The sequence below is a fragment of the Schistocerca cancellata genome, chromosome 2, assembly GCF_023864275.1.
Source record: "Schistocerca cancellata isolate TAMUIC-IGC-003103 chromosome 2, iqSchCanc2.1, whole genome shotgun sequence".
Taxonomy (NCBI): Eukaryota; Metazoa; Arthropoda; class Insecta; order Orthoptera; family Acrididae; genus Schistocerca; species Schistocerca cancellata.
In genome coordinates, this window is record NC_064627.1 from 503,876,160 (window position 1) to 503,897,420 (window position 21,261).

The window sequence follows — 21,261 nt, forward strand, 5'->3', positions numbered from 1 at the left end:
AAATGAGGGAATACTGGAAAAATAGGAAACAACAACAAAGGAAAAAGCGGAACTGAAGTTGTTAACGTCATCCTAGTTGGTCAATAGGACTGTAAAAAAAATAAAAATAAAAAAAATGTAACAGCGGGACTCAGATCATAGGGTGAACTGTTCTCCACATGCCACTACCTTTCAAAATAGTTACTGTGTATATAGGGTGAAGAAAAATGCTGCACTTGTAGGTCGGCAGGCAATTCTTCATCCAGGTCCAAGATAAAAGTTTATATAGCAAAATGAAATTGGGTACTTGTTGAAAACGTATGAAAACGAGGATCTGGCATCAGTCACATCGTGCAGCCTGTCAGAATGTATAGATGATAGTGTATCATCCCACACTACCATACCAGCCGTCGTAGCTCACTAACCCCTTCCACGTGTCAAGCTAGTAGGTAATCCCAGTTCCACCTTCTCCCGTAGGGCCGAGTGTCTTCCCTTTTTCCCGTTCAGTGTCGCGTGAGTTCTTGTGCGCGTCGCATTGCTATTGTCATATAGTATCTGGTGTTTGTGCAGCCCTTCCTGACGCTATTGATGTGCAAAATGCTTCCCATGTCTATTCCACGTACAGGTACTGTCAGCTTCATCTTTGACAGATCCGCACGGCATGTGCAGAACAGATCTTCAGAGATACGCGACTGGTTGGTGGACAAGATTAGGGTCACTATACATCAAGTGCATTGTGCATACTTTGACTCAGAATTTCATGTACTTTTCGTTAAATTTCTCGACCCGCTTCAGGTTGACAGAATATTGTTACATCATTGCTCTCATGTCCCCTTTAATCATGATTATGTTTCGTCTACGATGGCTCTTTTTGCGAATGTAGAAGTTGCCCATACAAATGTTCGGGTATGTGATCTTCTGCTCAAGGTAGGTGACAGTTTTCTGAGATCCATCCTTCTCTCTTACGGAAATATACGACATATTCGGAAGGAATGCTGGTCCCCTCAACACCGCTCACAGGTCGGTAGGGAAATTCGGTCAGGAGAAATGGTGATTAAAAACATATTCCCTCTCGTTTACAGGTACGTGTTTCTTGATTTCATATTACTTATACCGGCCAGGAGGGAAACTGCTTTACTTGTAATCAGAGCACCACCTCTGTACCAATGTCCATATCATATAGTGGTATTAACATCCGCTTACGAGCAGCGTTAAGAATTGACCAGCTGATCTTCTCCCACGGGTTTCTTCATCTGAGCCAACCCCAATTATTGAGGGTCAAAGCGGATCTTTGAGGGATAATGCTCGTGATTTTGCCCTAGAGTTGACGAGCCTTTTTCCTGGGCTCGCCCTTCGGATAGCTCTCGACTGAAGGGCGCTATTCTCTGCCCTGGGTTGTGGGTGAAGATGCCATGGAAGCTTCTGCACCGGACCACAGTGTTACTCATAAATCACCTGATGATTCTTCTGTTATCGAAGACAACCCGTCGGTGCCGCCTGTTAAGGAAAGCGTTCAGAGCCCCATTTGTCCCCTCCGGCTCTATAGGATACCTCTCCTGTTGCCTCAACTTCCCAAACTATTTCTGACCATTCTGTCGCGGGCTCTAGGTCACAACCTCATAATGAACATAACTTAACTGATTTCCTCTCAAACTGAAACGGACTTCCTGCATCACACACACACACACACACGAAAGCATGAGGTAGGGGCAATTCCAAGGAGCCGCAGTAAACAACGTATCCAGCCTGAGAGAGTCGCATTACGGAAGAAGGAAAAACAGTTCGAAGTTGGGGAAGACGTTCACACTTCTTCTCCCTCCATTTCGTCCATTGATTCTGCCATGGATACTGGTCCATAGCTTCGTCAGATTATGGTTCTGTAATTTTTTAGTTTTTCTTCCGGTTCAATTTTCTATGCAAGCATATACTTTTCTCACTTAAAATGTTAACAGAGATGATTCTGAAATTCGGTTCACCGCTTTGGAGTAGCTTATATATGACTCTGGTGCAGATGTTACTTTCTTGTAGGAAGTATCGTTTGACCAGTTTTCAAGACCTGGTTTATCAACCTTTTTTTAAGGCACTTCTGATCTTTCTACTGGCATTGCCTTATTTTACAGGGAAGGAATTCCATTACCAGATATCCAAGTCTTGCGAAAATGGTAAGGGTATAGGATATACCTTTTGTGCTTCACTTCTTTACGTCCCCTCTGGCTCTGGTCCCTTCTATGGAAAGTTCGCGTTTCTATAAAGGGAAAGTCAATTATCTGTTTCGTAAATCCCCTACAAAATTTCTATTGGGTGGTGATTTTAACGGTGTTTCCCAGCCGGTGGATCAGACTTTTAATTTTAGTAAGGACGTTTCTGACATGGTGTGCTCTTTGCACCTACATGAAGCGGTATTCTACACTTGTCAGATACACTTATTTTACTGCCACACCTACTAGTCTACTTGACCACATTTACCTTTCAGAATCCTTGTGCGGGGTCAGCTTTTGGTCGCTGACGTAACACCCGCCATTTTTACTGACGATTGTACCGTAGCTATCACCTTTAATTATGTGCAGTAGCCGGTAAGTTGTTTCGTCTTCCATTGATTCTCAATACAGCCTATCTACGAGGCCGTTCTCTTGGTGTTTGTCATTCATGAAGTATGAGACCCGTTGCCCTGTGCCGTAGAAAGGCACTCGTCTATTGTGGAATGGTTTAAACTTCATGCCAAACCAAAAATTCGAAAAGCTCTCATGCGTTTGAGTGTCGTGAAGGCGGGAGACGTCCGGCATACACAAGAATTTCATTGTTCTGTATTACGTAAACTTTACGATAGAGCTAGACAAGCTCCTCTATGGATTACGGATGTACTGCGAGTTAAAGGCAAATTGCAATTCCAGACGGAGTGACTCCGGACGAGGTGTCAAACGCGTTCCTTTTTAGAAGACGAACTGACTTCACCATCTCATCCCCATGCTCGCAGGTAACGCGTGTGCGCTGCATCCTTCGCTGGTGGTCAACTTCACACCGTGCCATTTTCAATTTTGTATTTGACAACTTTACCGTATTGTAAGATGCCTACATTCTGACTGGAAACTTTCCTGACGACTTATACCCTTTGCTGAATTGCGTCGTCACTCTAAGTTAATGAAATTTTTGAGTGATTTCCGCAAGGACGATATATATTATGTTCCCGGATCTCAATACCGCAAGTCACCTGGATTGGATGGTATTCCTAAAGGATGTGATGTTCATTTTTGGCCTCTTATGGGTGGCATAATAGTGTCGGCAATAGTGAAGTAATATTGGGTGTCTCTCTTCCTGTTCAATTCAAGGAAGGTAAAGTGGTCCTCATTCCGAGAACCATGGGTCGACCTGATCTTGACTCACTTCGTCCGATTACTCTCCCAAACTTCGATTATGAAATTGTCGCTCAAGCTGTAAACACCGTTCTCTCTAACTCTCTCGACAAAATCATTGTCGTTCACCAAAGTTTTGTGCCTGGGTGCACGATACTGACTGCTGTTATCGAACGTCGATATGTCATTTCGGTGGTTGCGGCCACTAATGTCTCAGGGGACTTCCTTTTCTCGGATTCCACATCGCATTTGACCATGTCAGTAACAGCTTTTTGTAATGAGTATGTTAAACGCTTTGGGTTTTTCCCGGCAACGCGTACCAAATCTTAGCCAACATTTTCACTGATATCCATACATCAGTAGTTGTGAACGCTCGCCTTACAACCCCCCCCCACCCATTTCTTTCCCAGGGAAGTCGTTTATCTATGTCACTGTTTAGTTCTCAGAATCCGTGCTTCACCGTATTGCCATGCAACTACGTAGCTGGATTTTACTGGGGGAACGATTTCCTGGCCGAGCATACGCCGATGATCCGATGATGTTATGTCTTTAAAGTCAGTACCGCCATTAGACTGTTTTTTATTTGCAGTGTTACATTTGCACGATCATGATTTCGGCTTCAGGGTGCCATTATCAAGTGTTGTAATGCTATACAGTGCCTTAGATGGCATACTATCGTATTTCAAATACACTATTATGTATTAGTGTATACGACAGTATGCCATCTTAGCACTGTATAACATTAATACACTTGATAATGGCACTTTGAAGCCGTAATAATGATCGTGTAAATGTAACACTGCAATTAAAAAACAGGGCCGTACTGACAAAGAAATACATTATGACTGTGGCCCCACATTACGAAAAAATTATTAGAATGATGTTATGGTTTTAGTACGAAATGCTGATGACATTTCTGGGCTCAAGGATAACTTGGATTCCTCTTGTCACCTTGCTGCTGGCCACTTGGAGACACTTAACTGGCGAGAGATTAAGGTTCGTGTGTAGAGAGTGATTCGTGAACAAAAACGCCGTTCCCTTAGTCTCAAAAATGGCTCTGAGCACTATAGAACTTAACTACTGAGGTCATCAGTCCGGTGGAACTTAGAACTACTTAAACCTAATTAACCTAAGGACATCACACACATCCATGCCCGAGGCAGGATTCGAACATGTGACAGTGGCGGTCACGCGGTTCCAGACTGTAGCGCCTAGAACCGCTCGGCCACTCCGGCCGGCCTCTTAGCCTCCTTCACAAAGTGTGGGTCTTAGACTCCTACATTTTCAGTAAAGTATATTACATAGCACAGATTTTTCCACTTCCCGTGATGATGGCCTCAGATGGAAACTATCCGATTACTTCTTGTGGTAACGACACATCTTCAGAGTTCAGTACGAAGTGGTGGCCAGGCCCTGAAAGGTCGGAGGATTAGGCCTTCCTGGTATTAAAATGAAGGCACCCATCTTGTCTGACGCTGCAATGTCTTAACATGTATACGGGTGCCGTATCCATTACATTTCGTTTATTTTCCTGTCTCTGGCTGGTCAGTCTGTCAGTCTGTCTCCTCCCCTAGATGTTGAATGGATTAACCGTAAACTGCGACGTATCTGGCAATATTTTATACTTGTCAGTTTTTTAGCTGCTGATACCCTTTACCCTTTCAAAGACGCACGTCACTACTGGACTGGAGTAAACCGTCTTGCTTCTCCCCCGTTGAAAGAGCTTCCCTCTCAATATCCTGGAAAACTATTTGGTCTCATTTTAGTCTCCCGATATTACCGATGGGGATCGCTTCGCCGAGGTATAGGAGTGGGATCCTGCCCACTCGTCTAATATAGGGTGCCTAGGAAGCTGTTTTCTCGGATAGCTAGACAACACTCAGGCAAATCCTACTATCGGAGTTTGTTACAATATGTTAAATTGACAATACTTCAGTTTGGGTCGCAAGCAAATGACGACATGTAAATAATCAATGTCCATCGACATACACAATGTCCATGCAAGCGGATCACACAGTTTTATAAGTCACTGCTATAGAGTTTATATCTCAGCTCGTTTTCTGGCTCTTCTAGTGCCCGTCTTCTAGTGCGGCAGAGGCTGTCTAGAACGGCGCTTTTGTTCTCTTCGTCTAGGGTCACTCCTGTCGTGATGCGGTTCTAGCGTACTATTGGGTGACTTCGTCCGACAGCCTTCTCAGCTGTTTAGTTTCAGGCCGACCTGTCGGCGCTTGATGTTATGCCGGAACATTCCTCTCCCCCAAAGCGATGGACTGTCGTCGTGTAGGGAGCGCGACAACGGCGGGGGAGGCCTGAGGGTGGACGCTGCGCTGGACCGGAAGCTGTGACTGCATGGGACGTCAAGCTTCCGGTCTTACCCCGCCATCCGGCCTTCGCTCTAGCGGAAACGTCCCCTGGAAATTGACCAGAAGGGTACGCGTTCACCTCTGGAGGCCAATAACCAGATGGGGTACGTGTCGGCTGCTGCGGTATGGGCGGGTCCAGCTCCATCGGTAGGACCAGAGGAGGCGGAGATGGCGAAGGCTCCCTCTCCATGGGGTCGTCCCGCTGTGTCGTGACGACACCCTCTGGCGGCTGCTGTGGCCGCGCTGTCCTTCGGATCCGTGAATCTGGAGGAAGAGAAGCAGAAAAGTCATCGGGCACATGACAGTGGCGAAGGTGATTGTGATGTCGACGCTACAAGCCATCAGAACCTGAAGTAAGATACATGCAAGCACCAAGTGACGGACGATCTCGTCTGCTGCCGATTAAAGCCCTGTATAGGACCATACCTTGGGGCGCGAAGTGATACTTGCTGCCTTCCTTCGGCACCGTATGCTGAGGAGGGTGGTGCAGGTGGAGCAGTGTCCGATGGCGGTGGCCGTGAAGCAATTCCGCCGGCGAAGGTCCCTCTCGTGAGTGAGAACGATAGGAGGCAAGAAACAGGTGCAATGCTTGATCTCTTGTGTGTGCGGAGTGAAGTTTGACCATTTGCTGCTTGAAGGTTCTGACAAAACGTTCCGCTTTGACTGTGGATGGAACGGTGCACTAGTTAGATGTTGTGTGCCATTGCGTTCACAGAATGTTTCAGATTCATTTGACGTGAACTGAAGGCCTTTGTCTGACACTATGACTTCAAACCTTAGAGGCAAAAAATAGAGGGCGTCACCTGAATTGTGCTACGTGACGTTGTCGTGTTCCTTGGCACAGCGAAAGAAAACTTGCTATACGAGTCAACCACATTCAACCAACGAGTGTTCCAAAAAGGTCCTGCAACGTCTATGTGCACTCGTTACCATAGTCGTTGCGACTTAGGCGAAGCAGAGAATTTTTGTGGAGGAGAGGATTGATTTTCCGCACATGCTTGACACTGTGACGTCATCTATTCTATTTGGTTGCCCATACCCTGCCAAGTACAGTGTCGACGTGCTAACTGTTTCGTACGAACCCAGTATTCTTGGTGAAGTAGCTGCAACACTTCTTTTTGCAGAGCTTTAAAAATCAACACACGTGACTGTCCACTGTCCTTTTGAACAAGAATCACACCTTTCTGTGCAGCGACGCTATGCCGATGGACAAAGTATCGGTGCACCACAAAGTTCTTTATGCTATGCAAGGAACGAGGCCAAGATGTGCGAATGTATGTTAGCAAAATTTTCAAATCTGAATTAGCTTCAGTGGCCTGAGCAATGTCCCTATAGTTTAACATAAAAGATTTAAGCGGTTTAGACGCCTGAGCATCGGTGTGACAACAAGATGCAGCAGAAACGTCAAAATTGGTATCAGGGCCAATCGAAAGACGTGAAAGTACGTTCGCATTACCGTGTTGAGCTGTCGGGCGATACACAATCTCGCACTGGTATTAAGACAACAGCAAAGCCTATCTTTGATATTTTTGGGCAGTTCGTACAGGAAACGGTTTCATCGAATGAAACAAGGACTGCAAAGGCTTGTGATTCGTTACTAAGTAGAATTTTCTGACATACAAATAGTGGTGGAATTTGGTGACACCATACACAATAGACAAAGCTTCTTTCTCAACTTGTGAATAGTTACACTGAGCTTCGGACAAAACTTTTGATGCGAAAGCAATAGGCCTGTCATTGTCACCTATTCTGTGTGAAAGCACTGCACCGATTCCGTAAGAGGAAGTGTCAACTTGCAATACAACTGGTTTGTCAGGATGAAAGTGTACTAATTATCGATCAGTAAGCAATGCATCTTTAAGTTTTTGAAAAGCTACTTGGCACTCACCTGTCAAAACAAAGCGGACATTGAAACTTCCTGGCAGATTAAAACTGTGTGCCCGACCGAGACTCGAACTCGGGACCTTTCCCTTTCGCGGTCAAGTGCTCTACCATCTGAGCTACCGAAGCACGACTCACGCCCGGTAATCACAGCTTTACCCCTGCCAGTATCTCGTCTCCTACCTTCCAAACTTTACAGAAGCTCTCCTGCGAACCTTGCAGAACTAGCACTCCTGAAAGAAAGGATACTGTGGAGACATGGCTTAGCCACAGCCTGGGGGAGGTTTCCAGAATGAGATTTTCACTCTGCAGCGGAGTTTGCGCTGATATGAAGCTTCCTGGCAGATTAAAACTGTGTGCCAGACCGAGACTCGAACTCGGGACCTTTGCCTTTCTCGGGCAAGTGCTCTACCAACTGGGCTACCGAAGCACGACTCACGCCCGGTACTCACAGCTTTACCCCTGCCAGTATCTCGTCTCCTACCTTCCAAACTTTACAGAAGCTCTTCTGCGAATCTTGCAGAACTAGCACTCCTGAAAGAAAGGATATAGCGGAGACATGGCTTAGCCACAGCCTGGAGGAGGTTTCCAGAATGAGATTTTCACTCTGCAGCGGAGTGTGCGCTGATATGAAACTTCCTGGCAGATTAAAACTGCCCGCAAAAGGCAAAGGTCCGGAATTCGAGTCTCGGTCGGGCACACAGTTTTAATCTGCCAGGAAGTTTCATATCAGCGCACACTCCGCTGCAGAGTGAAAATCTCATTCTGGAAAGGGGACATTCTTATGAAGCAAGCGATGCAATGGAGCTGCGATTTGTGTAGCACTCGGTATGAAACGAATATAATAGTTCATTTTCCCAAAGACAGACTGCAATTCTGTGACACTGCGACGAACTGACAAATCAAGTATGGCTAACAAATTCGACTGAAGAGAATGTACATCATTACTGTTTTTGACATGACCAAGATAATGCAAATCAAATACAAATGTCTCTGAGCACTATGGGACTTAACATCTGAGGTCATCAGTCCCCTAAAACTCGGAACTACTTAAACCTAACTAACCTAAGGAGATCACACACATCCATGCATGAGGCAGGATTCGAACCTGCGACCGTAGCAGTCATGCGGTTCCGGACTGAAATGCCTAGAACCACTCGGCCACCGCGGCCGTCTACTGCAACTCAGGTTTAAAAAAACCGTAGCGGTCACGCGGTCCCAGACTGAAGCGCCTAGAACCGCACGGCCACACCGGCCGGCCAAAAAAAAATCGCACTTGTACAGTCTACACTTTAGTCCTGCATCAGGTAACACACGAAACAAAGCAAGCAAATTTGCAATATGTTCTTCAGGTGTACGACCAGCTACGACAATATCGTCCAAATGGTTTGAACAGTTGCGCATTCAGGTGTTCCAAATGCCGTTGGAAAATAGCGGGTGGGGAAGCAAACGCAAATATTTAAACAAGCCCAAATGAATATTTGCTACACACACTTTTTGAGATTCTTCATCGAGCGGCTTAGGATACGCGTCGCGCAAATCAGTTTTTGAAAAGTAGTGCCTGATCTGTCCATGAGATCCTCTGGTCGTAGCAATGGATAGGTATCAATCACAGTTTGTGGGTTGACTGTAGATAAAGTCAACACCGAGGTGAATGAGAGCTGAAGGTTTGTGGAGCAAAACCAGTGGACTTGCCCATTGACTAGCGTGTATGGTCGCAATAGCTCCGCTGTCTTGCAGTTCTTTCAACAGCGACTTTGTCCCGTAATGCAATGGGAACAGTTCTGGCTGGGCAAAATTTCGGCTGAGCATTGTCTTTCAGAGTAATAAGTGCAAGAAAATTGTTAGCTTTGCCTAAACCTTCAGAAAAAAGTTCTATGAATTCTTTTAGCAAGCTAACCACACTGTCTTTTGCATCAAATGCACACTGACAACTCACTTTCCTGAATATTAAAGCCAAACAGATCTAGTGAATAAAGACCAAAGATGGTCTCACAAACGCGTGACTGAAGCACCGTAAAAGTCACTGTTCGCATATGTGAGCGGTACATGACAGGCGAATCTTTGTAGGTTACGTGGTGTGGAGAGGTGTTTGTGCTGCGAGGCGAGTGCAAGATGTTGCTGAATGGACCGGTCGCAAACAAGGGACTCAAATTTATCAGCAGACAGGGCACAGGAATCATGCTGATATAGTATTTGCACTACTTGCTGAAATGATGGATCGGACTGTTTCAAAATCTGTTCTCTGATTCTGACATCAGGTACATTGTACATCATCGCATCATGCAACATAACATCTGAATATAAAGCACCACGAGCCCAGTGGAATTTGAATTTCCTTTTCATACGCTGCAAATATCTTGCCCAATTATCGTGATAAGTTTGTTCTGACCGTTTTTTGCAATTAAAGAACTGATACCTAGTTGCTACCACATTCACCTGTTGATCACAATCTACAACCAGATCGTACAAAAGTTCACTCGGAGTAGCGTTAGAGATCAGTTTATGGGTTAGGATTAACACTGCACTTCCTACTGTTGAAAGAAAATAATGGCTTTCCACAGTACCTGGTACATTGTGAGCGATGATGTGGGCTTCAAACTGTTGCAACCACTCGAGCCATTCCTCCTCTTGTTCACCAACCTGGCGAAAAGGCGGTTTAGCTGTAGGTGGTGGGGTAGGCATGTTGGAAGAGACCTACGCAATAAACAGACAAGGTAAGCAAGAAAAATAAGTGTAAAATCAAAGAAAATTTCTGCAACGCTCACCTGAAGACGCCGATTAGCAAAAGAGACTGTTAAAGCAAGTAAACGCCCCAGAAAAGTAAAAAAAAAGATAGAATTATGGCACCAACAAAACACAAAAGAAAATTCCGTGGCTGTCGGGCACTGGGTTCTTCTTATAACTTGTCTCCAATGTGGGATCCTGCCCAGTCATCAAACATAAGGTGCCTAGGGAGCTGTTTTCTACGATATCTAGACAACATTCAGTTGACAATACTTTGGGTGGCAAGCAAATGGCGACAAGCAAATAATCACTGTCCATCGATATATACAATTTCCATGCAAGCAGATCACCCAAGTTTATAAGTCACTGCTATAGAGTTTATATCTCAGCTAGTCTTCTGCTGTGGCTCTTCTAGTACCCGTCTTCTAGTGCGTCTTCTTGTGCGGCCGAGGCTATCTGGAGTGGCTCTCCTCGCAGGAGAGCTTCTGTAAAGTTTGGAAGGTAGGAGACGAGGTACTGGCAGAAGAAAAGCTGTGAGGACGAGGCGTGAATCGTGCTTGGGTACCGCAGTTGGTAGAGCACCTGCCCGCGATAGGCAAAGGTCCCGAGTTCGAGTCTTCGTCCGGCACACAGTTTTAATCTTCCAGGAAGTTTCAACGCTTCATATTGCTGATATCCATTACAACTTCGACATACTTCCCCACACTCTTTTGTCATGGATGAGGTTAAAACCGCTCTCAGATCACAGGTGGAGGAGCAAACTCCTGATTTGTTTCAAACTGGTTTTGGTGTATGGGTACAACGGTAGCGGAAATGTTTACAAATGCACATTGACTGTCTTTGACGGCAGCATTGTGTAGAGGAGAGTTCACGCTTTTATATGAGCTAATTCTGCTGTTATACGTGCATTGCTATTATCAGAAGGCATACTTTTTGATCTACCCTCTTATGCACTGATGAACTTCGTCACGGACAATACTCTGCATAAAGTGGCACCCATCTTCATGCTCAGACACAACATCCTCCCCCCTTCTTCCCCTCTTTCCTTTTAGGCCTAAGTACTTTCTCCGCTACCACTGGGACTATAAATTTCCCTTTTAATCTAGCTCGTGAAAGCGAAACACATCAGATGTTAATCAAGACGAAAAGACTATTAATATTATCAATACAATGAGTTATTTGTACCCTCTCTTCAAAGAAATCGAGTGGACAGCGAGACTGATAACCACATTGTTAGCCCCCTTTAAAACATAACCGCCATAATCAACAAATAGAACAACGAGCAAGCTTAACACAAAGCAAACTGAAGCATACATAAAGCGTTCGGTAAGGTATCATGCAAGTATTAGCTGATGCTGGCAGTACCACAGTCCTGCAGACCTGATCTCTACTGGTATTTTAGGCAATTACAGTCCAGAACGGCCCCCATCTAAAATGGCTGCCTTAAAATGTCAGAACAACAGTACGATGCTGTCGTCAGTAATGAAATTATTCGGACGTTTTCTGTTGTGGTCTTGAGTCCAAAGGCTGGTCTGATACAGCTCCCCGTACTATTCTATGCAAGCCTTCTCGTCTTCAAATAACCACTGCATCCTACATCCTTCTGCCTCCTTCTGAATATCTTAAGAGGGGACCCTCCATACTGTAAATCACGGATTTTGATGCGCTTCAAATAAGTTGTAGAGGCACGTATCCTGAATATCTGGCTGCCCGGTTTTTTAGCGACGGGCCTTGGTTTTTGAGAAAATCGATTTTGAAGTTCTTTGCGCACTGTGTATAACCGTAACATTACACACAGAAGCAAGTCAGCGTAGCGCAGTGGTAAAGTTTCACTGCTACCGCGGTGGAGGTGCCGTGTTGGAATACTGCTCCCATATGTGTTTTTATGTATACAAGAACCGTCCGGAAAATTTGGTGCTGACGTTCAAAAACGAGTAGACGAATTAACTACAGATATTTAGTCGTGTCCTGCACGAAATCCGGGAAGTTCACTAAACTGGTGTACGAAGAACTTTGGCGCTGTGTAATTCTTCCGTACGTGGCACAGAAAAACTTTTTGTGCATTATCGATTCGTGTAGAGGGCAAACCGATTCCACTTTTTACGATCGTCTATTCACTGATGAAAGGAAACAGAGCACTTGCACCCTAAAAGTGGTCCCACCAAAGTGCACTCCTTATTGTCAGCACTGCGGTGTTATTTGTACCGACAGGTGAAAATCTTCACGAAAATTATTGAGAATGCTCCCGACTTGATGAAAGACAATAGAGAGATCTCTTCTAGGGAAGATTCGATAACATTACATCAGCTAATCCTACATCAATTCAGGGTACCTAATTTTGAAAGCATGATTAGATACTCATGGTACGCATCGAAATTAGCGGATGAAAGAGAAATCCCTTTGAATGCAAAAGAACTGTGTTTCCCGGCATCGCCCATGAAGAAACCGTCCGCCTGCAAGACGGTTGCTTTCATAAAATGCGCGTGGTGCTGCAAAAATTTGTGCTTTGGAAATTCGGTCGATTTTGAAGAAAAAAGTACACGAGCATGATTCAAACACGGTACCTCCAGGTTGGTACCCGTGAGCCTTCACCGCTGCCGTTCTGTTTCACTGCGATGTGGGGCAGGAATTCTTCGTTCGGTCTGCCGCCAGTTGTGTTAGTTCATTTAGCGTTACCCAGGGTGCACCACGTGGAGGCATCTTTAGTAAACCAAAAGGATTTGATTGCCCTCGCAAAGTTTGGTCAACTCTTAATCGCATCAGAACCAACTGTGGGAGATGTGCCGACTCCTTACACAGATGGGGTAAACTTCCTTCGGCCGCTTGCGACTGTGGCGCTGAGAGACAGACGGTCAAACACATCGTGCAGGAATGCCCACTAAGGGCATACGAGGGTGACCCAAGAGGCAATCGACTATTTACTATCTAAGCTGGACGTCTGCTTGTGACTGGTCTTCTGTGAGTGTAACGTTACATTTGGCGGTGTCCTTATATACAAACTGTTATTTATTGCTCTGTTTATACATATGTGATTTTTTTTTAATCGTGTTGTTTCTGTAATTTTTACTGTGATGTTATGAGCCATACGCTAAATAAATAAATAAATTCACCGCTGCGCGACTCCGACTTGCTCAGAATACGTGTAATGTTATGGGTATACAAAGCACGGAAAAAAAACCAAAAAAACAAAAGACGTATAGCCAGGCACTCAGGGAAAGCGCTTCTAAAACGTATTTGAAGCGCATCAAAATCCATGATTTACAGTATGGAGGGTCCCCTTGTTAGAGTTAGTCTCCCTCCACGGCTTTTACGCCCGACTCTTCCCTACAATATAAAATTGGTGATACGGTTATGTCTCAGAATGTATTCTATCATAGATCCCTTTTTCTAGTCAAGTAGTGCGACAAATTTCTTGTCTCCTCAATTCTATTCAGTACCTCTTCACTAGCTACTCGATCTACCCATCTAATCTTCAGCATTCTTCTGTAGTACCACATTTCAAAAGCTTCTGTTTTCTTTTTGTCCAGACTTTATCACCCACGTCTCACCTGCAGACACAGCTACACTGCTGACAAATACCTTCAGAAAAAATTTACTTCTATATTCAATGTTAGCAAGTATATCTTCTTCAGAAACGCTTTTCTTGTTTTCTTGTCATTGCCAGTCTTCCTTTTATATTTTCTAGTTTGCCCATCATCAGTTATTTTGCTGCTCAAGTAGCAAAAACCTGTTACTACACTACTGGCCATTAAAATTGCTACACCACGAAGAGGACGTGCTGCAGACGCGAAATCTAACCGACAGGAAGAAGATGCTGTGATATGCAACTGACTAGCTTTTCAGAGCATTCACACAAGCTTGGCGCCGGTGGCGACACATACAACGTGCTGAAATGAGGAAAGTTTCCAACCGATTTCTCATACACAAACAGCAGCTGACCGGCGTTGCCTGGTGAAACGTTATTGTGATGCCTCGTGTAAGGAGGAGAAATGCGTACTATCAAGTTTCCGACTTTGATAAAGGTCGGATTGTAGCCTATCGCGATTGCGGTTTATCGTATCGCGACATTGCTGCTCGCGTTGGTCGAGATCCAATGATTGTTAGCAGAATATGGAATCGGTGGGTTCAGGAGGGTAATACGGAACGCCGTGCTGGATCCCAACGGCCTCGTATCCCTAGTAGATGACAGGCATCTTATCCGCATGGCTGTAACGGATCGTGCAGCCACGTCTCGATCCCTGAGTCAACACATGGAGACGTTTGCAAGACAACAACCATCTAAACGAACAGTTCGAACGACGTTTGCATCAGCATGGACTGTCAGCTCGGAGACCATGGCTGCGGTTACCCTTGACGCTGCATCACATACAGGAGCGCCTGCGATGGTGTACTCAACGACGAACCTGGGTGCACGAATGACAAAACGTCATTTTTTCGGATTAATTCAGGTTCTGTTTACAGCATCATGATGGTCGCATCCGTGTTTGGCGACATCGCGGTGAACGCACATTGGAGCGTGTATTCATCGCCATGCTGGCGTATCACCGGCGTGATGGTATGGGGTGCCATTGATTATACGTCTCGGTCACCTCTTGTTCGCATTGACGGCACTTTGAACAGTGGACGCTACATTTCAGTTGTGTTACTACCCGTGGCTCTACCATTCATTCGATCCCTGCGAACGTTACATTTCAGCAGGATAATGCACGTCCGCCTGTTGCAGGTCCTGTACGGGCCTTTCTGGATGCAGAAACTGTTCGACTCCTGCCCTGGCCAGCACATTCTTCAGATCTCTCACCAACTGTAAACGTCTGGTCAATGGTGGCCGAGCAACTGGCTCGTCACAATACGCCAGTCACTACTCTTGATGAACTGTGGTATCGTGATTAAGCTACATGGGCAGCTGTACCTGTATACGCCATCCAAGCTCTGTTTGACTCAATGTCCAGGCGTAACAAGGCCGTTATTACGGCCAGAGGTGGTTGTTCTGGGTACTGATTTCTCAGAATCTATGCACCAAAATTGCGTGAAAATGTAATCACACGTCAGTTCTAGTATAATATATTTGTCCAATGAATACCCGTTTATCATCTGCATTTCTTCTTGGTGTAGTAATTGTAATGGCCAGTAGTTTATAATCCCACTCTGGCCTTTCATTCCCATTGATACGGCGTTATTGTAAAACGCGAACATTGGCAAAGTGTTGACGACTAGTTCCCATTGTTGGGCAGCACTAGAAAGAAGGGCGGGGAGATCCGATAGGAGAGGAACGGTTACGCCGTGGAGGAGTTCACTTGGTAAACAAACCCCGACGTTTGACGGGCAGGTCCCGCGCCACGTGGCACCCCCGAGAGGACAGTGGCCCGGGCGTGGACTATTTATCAGCGCGCGGACAGGTGTCTCCGCCGTGATAGATAACGCACCCGCCGCACAAAGCGCGCGCACCTGTCGCATAGAGCGCGCCGCGCACCGACGCACACCACGGGCGCGAGATTTATTCGCAGCAGGCGCCGGGATTCCTGCGGCCGACGGAACGCGCTCCAATTGCGGCACACAGGAGGATCGCTGTCGAAGGAGAGCCGTCTCAAAGAACAGCCGCCACGGGAGCTCTTACCGCGAACAAAGCGCGCCTGGGGGCGCGGGCGGGGCACTGCTCCCGGACACTGGGACGTGAGGCATCGTCCCGGCAGACGCTGAATGCGCGACAGCCCGCATTACTCACCGAGCTCTCACAGAAATCCCGACGTAATCATCAATTCCAATGCAGATCTCCGCTCTCATTCTTCCCTCTCGCTGATAACTTCATAATGCAATCAGATTGCTGCGTCTGTTCCGTACGTACACATTTACGTCCTGCACACTTGGTTTGCCTGCCTTTGAAAGTACATTCAGTATACTGTATGTCTTGCTACGTAGCATTGTAGGGCTCCATAATCACTGCATGGAGTTGTCACTGTAATGCTAATCTCAAGGGCGGATGTAACCTCACCACGAGAAGCGAAATTAAAATGAAATTTTAATTTTTTTGTAAGCTACGCTGAAGTTAAACATAAACGTTTAGAGCCCAGGTCAATAGATTTACTTTCAGTATATCCATTGTGTATGACGAACTGGGACTGTGATTTAAACTGGGGTATTCTCGCCAGCAGCACTAGCACAGCATCTAGCTACACTTGGTCCACAACATGATGTTCTTGTAACACCTCCATCTGATGGTGAGCCTGCAGTGGCTCGAAAACATTTTCATGGTTGAATAAATCGTAAAAAAGCCACTTTTTGCATACTTGTTACCAGATAAATCGCCAAGCAGATTTACTTACATATTCCCCAACCTATCTTACTTTGTGTGCCTGGGATAGCGTACTTCTTACCGTACCAGTGTCTCGTGCTCCCCCCCCCCCCCCCTCCCCCGACTCACCTCTACCATTTCGGATGATTACGAGCGCCAGATATTTAGGGTACGGAGAAACAATTTGAACAAAATTGTAGGGCAGAAAGACAGTAACAAATGAAGGAATTTGAGTATAGGAACTAGTGGTCGCAGTTGAATATTAACGACACAATGTCAGTGTGAAAACGGTGGTCAGTTTGAACACTTGCTACGACATACTTATGTTAATTAAGCGGTGGCAAGTACGAGGGTCACTCCAAAAGAAATGCACACTATTTTTGTAAAACTACAGTTTTCATCCCCATGTGTGAAAGTTTTATGGTGTGTAGATACATCCTTCCTGCTTGTTTTTAAACTTAGTTTAACCTGTTCCTGTGAGTGGCGCCGTCACAGCATGTCTTCAAGGTCGCTGCTACACTTGACTTTCGTCAGAAGCAACGTGCTGTCATAGATTTCCTGTGCTGTGGAAACGAGACAGTGGGAAACATCCACAAGAGGTTGAAAAAGGTGTATGGAAATGCTGCTGTCGATCGCAGTACAGTTAGTCGGTGGGCAAGCAGGTTACGTGATGAAAGCGGGGACGGCAATATTGAGGATTGTCCTCGCAGCGGCAGGCCTCGTACTGCACATACTCCAGACAATGTGCAGAGAGTTAACGAATTGGTGACTGCTGACAGACGCATCACAGTGAACGAATTGCCACGCTACGTTGGGATAGGGGAACAAAGTGTTTGCAGAATACTGCAAGTGTTGGCGTTAAAAAAGGTTTGTGCCAGGTGGGTTCCCAGGATGTTAACAGAGGCTCACAAAGAAACAAGAAAAACGGTATGCAGCGAACTTTTGGAACAGTACGAGAATGGTGGAGATGAATTTCTCGGAAGAATTGTGACAGGTGATGAAACATGGTTCCATCATTTTTCACCAGAGACGAAGAGGCAATCAATGGAGTAGCATCATGCAAATTCACCCAAGAAAAAAAATTCGATGCACACCTTCTGCTGGAAAAGTTATGGCTACGGTGTTTTTCGATTCCGCAGAACTCTTGCATGTGGACATCATGCCAGGTGGAACCACCATAAATTCTGATGCATATGTGATGACACTCAAGAAACTTCAAGCTCGACTGAGTCGTGTTCGACCACATCGGCAAAAGCAGGATGTTTTGCTGTTGCACGACAATGCACGGCCACATGTGAGTCAAAAAAACATGGAAGCGATCACAAAACTCGGATGGACACCACTGAAACACCCGCCTTACAGTTCTGACCTTGCTCCGTGTGACTATCATCTCTTTGGGAAACTGAAAGACTCTCTTCGTGGAACAAGGTTTGAAGATGATGATTCCCTTGTGCAAATTGCCAAACAGTGGCTCCCACCGGTTGGTCCAGAATTTTACCGTGCGGGTATACAGGCGCTGGTTCCAAGATGGCGTAAGGCAGTTGAGAGGGGTCGAAATTATGTGGAGGAATGAAAATATTGTTCCTAAAGGATGTATTTACACACTGTAAAACTTTCAAACATGTAGAATAAAAGATGGATTTTTAAAAAAAAGTGTGCATTTCTTTTGGAGTGACCCTCGTATGTGTACAAGAGCATACACTTTTTGCATTTCCTATAACCATTTTAGGACACAGTGACACGTGAAACGTAGACTTGTGACTGTTTTCATTTCTAAAGAAGCGCTGTATGCTATCTAAGTACCGCACACGTGTATGTGATGCTTTTTTAAGTTTTTCTTGTTCTCTTTCAGACGATTGATTAGTCCAAACATTTTGTTTACATTTTCTGTGAATTGTATTTCATTTTGAGTAAAGACATCCGTAAAGATATCCACAGATTAGGTTTCAATTGCGTTTCTGTAGCGGCGAAAATATACAACCGCTACCCCTAGTCCCTATATTCAAATTCCTTTGTCTGATTCTGTCTTCCTGCCCCTCATTTTTGGCCAAATTGCTCTTACCGCACTCTGTATAAGGGCGATCAAAAAGTTCTCGTTAGAGACAGTGCAGACCGTAATCAGTATACTAATGAGGAAAACTCGCCGTAAGCAGTGAGGCAATCATCCCGTTGGTACACCAGGTTGAAGATACGCTTATGATAAAACACTGTGTCCTGCCACGCATCTTCTTCCGAATAGAATCGCCGAGTCTCCAACGGGTTTTTACGGGACCTAAGGCTTGATAATCGTATGGATAGAGACCAGGACTGTAGGACGGGAACGCTGGTTTCACCCACTTCATTTGGCTGACCTTCCAGATTGATGGGCGCCTTGTGTCGAATCGTGGCCAGCACCGATCTTGGCGCACCATTCCATAACGGTGTTTTTCAACAGGAATGCTGTCCTATCAACAACATAGTATGTGGTGCCTGTGTTTACTTGTTTTATGAGTGTTGTGTTATTTGTGGCTAACATTGTGGTAATAAGGTGATGTCGCTTGGTAGGAGAAGGCTCGAAGAACTTTTATTTTGAGACTCCTCCTCCCCAATGACATCCCGCATAGCGTTTAAAGTATACTGCACACAAGCAGTAATGTATTGCTCGTCTTATTGTGTGCAGACAGAAGTATGTTCTCTTCTCTATTCAAAGCTACAATCAATGAATTTTATATATCAGAAATGTATTATGTTATTTAAGGAATAATGCATTCAAGTAGCAATGAACTATATTCAGTTTCCACTAACAAGCTACAAACATAAGTGTATTCCTCATGTAAAGCTAAAATTCATGTATTCCATGTATGAAGTGCTCAATCAGCATTTAATCTGTATAATCTGTGTAAACATACATTAGCACAAACCATTTCAGATGAGAATACCTCGAGATTGTACCGAGACCTTCTCATCTGAAATAGGTAGAAATACGCCATTATTAACCAAGATGCTACTTAGACTGTATTACACATCCAAATACAGCATATCACTTCCCTCTACACACTACAAATTATTTTCACCACGCTCATTGTGTTACATTTTTTTTATATTTTTCTTTGACATTTGCATTATATAAATTATATTCTCATCAACTAGGTAGTAACATATTATAAGGAACCATTTTAACGAATTTTAAGCATTCAATTCACTGTAAACTCAGAAAAATCTTTACATATAATGTTTTTATTATATAAAAAAGGGATTAATAACTATATACCAATAAGATTGTAACGATGAGAAGTCTTTGCTATTAGATTCAGAAGCATCCGACCCACATTACATTTCAAGGCGGTGGCTTACTCTGTACTGTTAATGAAATAAATAAATAATAAATTCTTCATTTTCCGATGGATGTCTATTGCTGTTTGTCCTTCTGCAGCCAAGAAAAGAATATCAGCACGCTGGTAGGGTTATCAGATTTCCCGGTTTATCTGGGTTCCATCCGGTTTTTAATGCCCTATTTCAACTCGTGGTGGCAAATTTATAAGACAGTAAAAAAAAACTAAATCTTGGACTTTTATGTCAGGTTGTTGTTCAATGATGTCAAATGGCTTCTGGTGGACTGAAATTGAAATTGGCCATATATTGTCAGAGATAAAAGCAGGTTGGTAACATTTCAGTCGATCGTTGAATGTCGTGGCATGTTAATTTGATGGTGTAATTTCGTGAACAGTCGTTCTGGAGATGAGTGTTTTGAACTGGTGAAAATTGTGTAATAAGTTTTTGTAATCCCTGCTCACAATTCAGCTATGGAAAGGATATTTTCGTATTACGTATGCACTAAACTGATGAAAGAAATAGGCTTTCTGTACAGTGTGTAAGTAATTTGTTAAAGATCTCGCTTGTCCTCAATACTATGATAACATCAGATCCAACAAAGAGGTACTTAAGAATGTCGAAAAGGGTGAAATATCTTTTCGCAAAAAAGTAAGCGGTTGTTTTTCACATAAAGATTGTTTGTGATACCCTCCGGTTTTTTCATTTGGGAATGCGGTAAACCTACAGGCTGGTGTGTTTTGGACGCATTTGGTAATAACATCGCCGTTGTCTGAGTCTCCGCATTTATAGCAAGCACGTTAGAAAGACACTAATGCCCCACTGATCCCCTGCCTGCATCTCATTTCTTATACACCCGTATCGAAGTCGCATCGTATTGCAGCTACGCTCACAATCGGAAACTTTTTGACCGTCCCTTACATTAGGACGGTTTCCCGATTTGCCACAGCAGAGAGCGTTTCGCGTCGTCCGCTTTGCCCAGTTGTTGCCATTCTGTTATTGTTACACTCTCGCCCAAAATTCATAGCCCATCGAGTTTTTCAGTTTCGTGGGTGATGAAACGATTTTGAAAAATAATACCTTTATTCTCTAAAAACCAGAGGACAAGATGTAAGTTGATCCTCGCATATTATGTGGGCCAGTTTTATTTTATTTATTTATTTTGTTGTCTGTTTTACTCCATTTCGGAATTAAGATTAATAAAGTAGCATAGCAGCATTATTTGAGAGTGAGATTAAATTATTTGAGCTTCTTCACCAGTTCTCGTCCATATTCGACTGTTTTTGACACTGCAGCTGTAATGTTAAATTACAAAGTAGAGAGTGTATCTGGGTCAGTCGCTTTACTTGATAAGCACAACGTA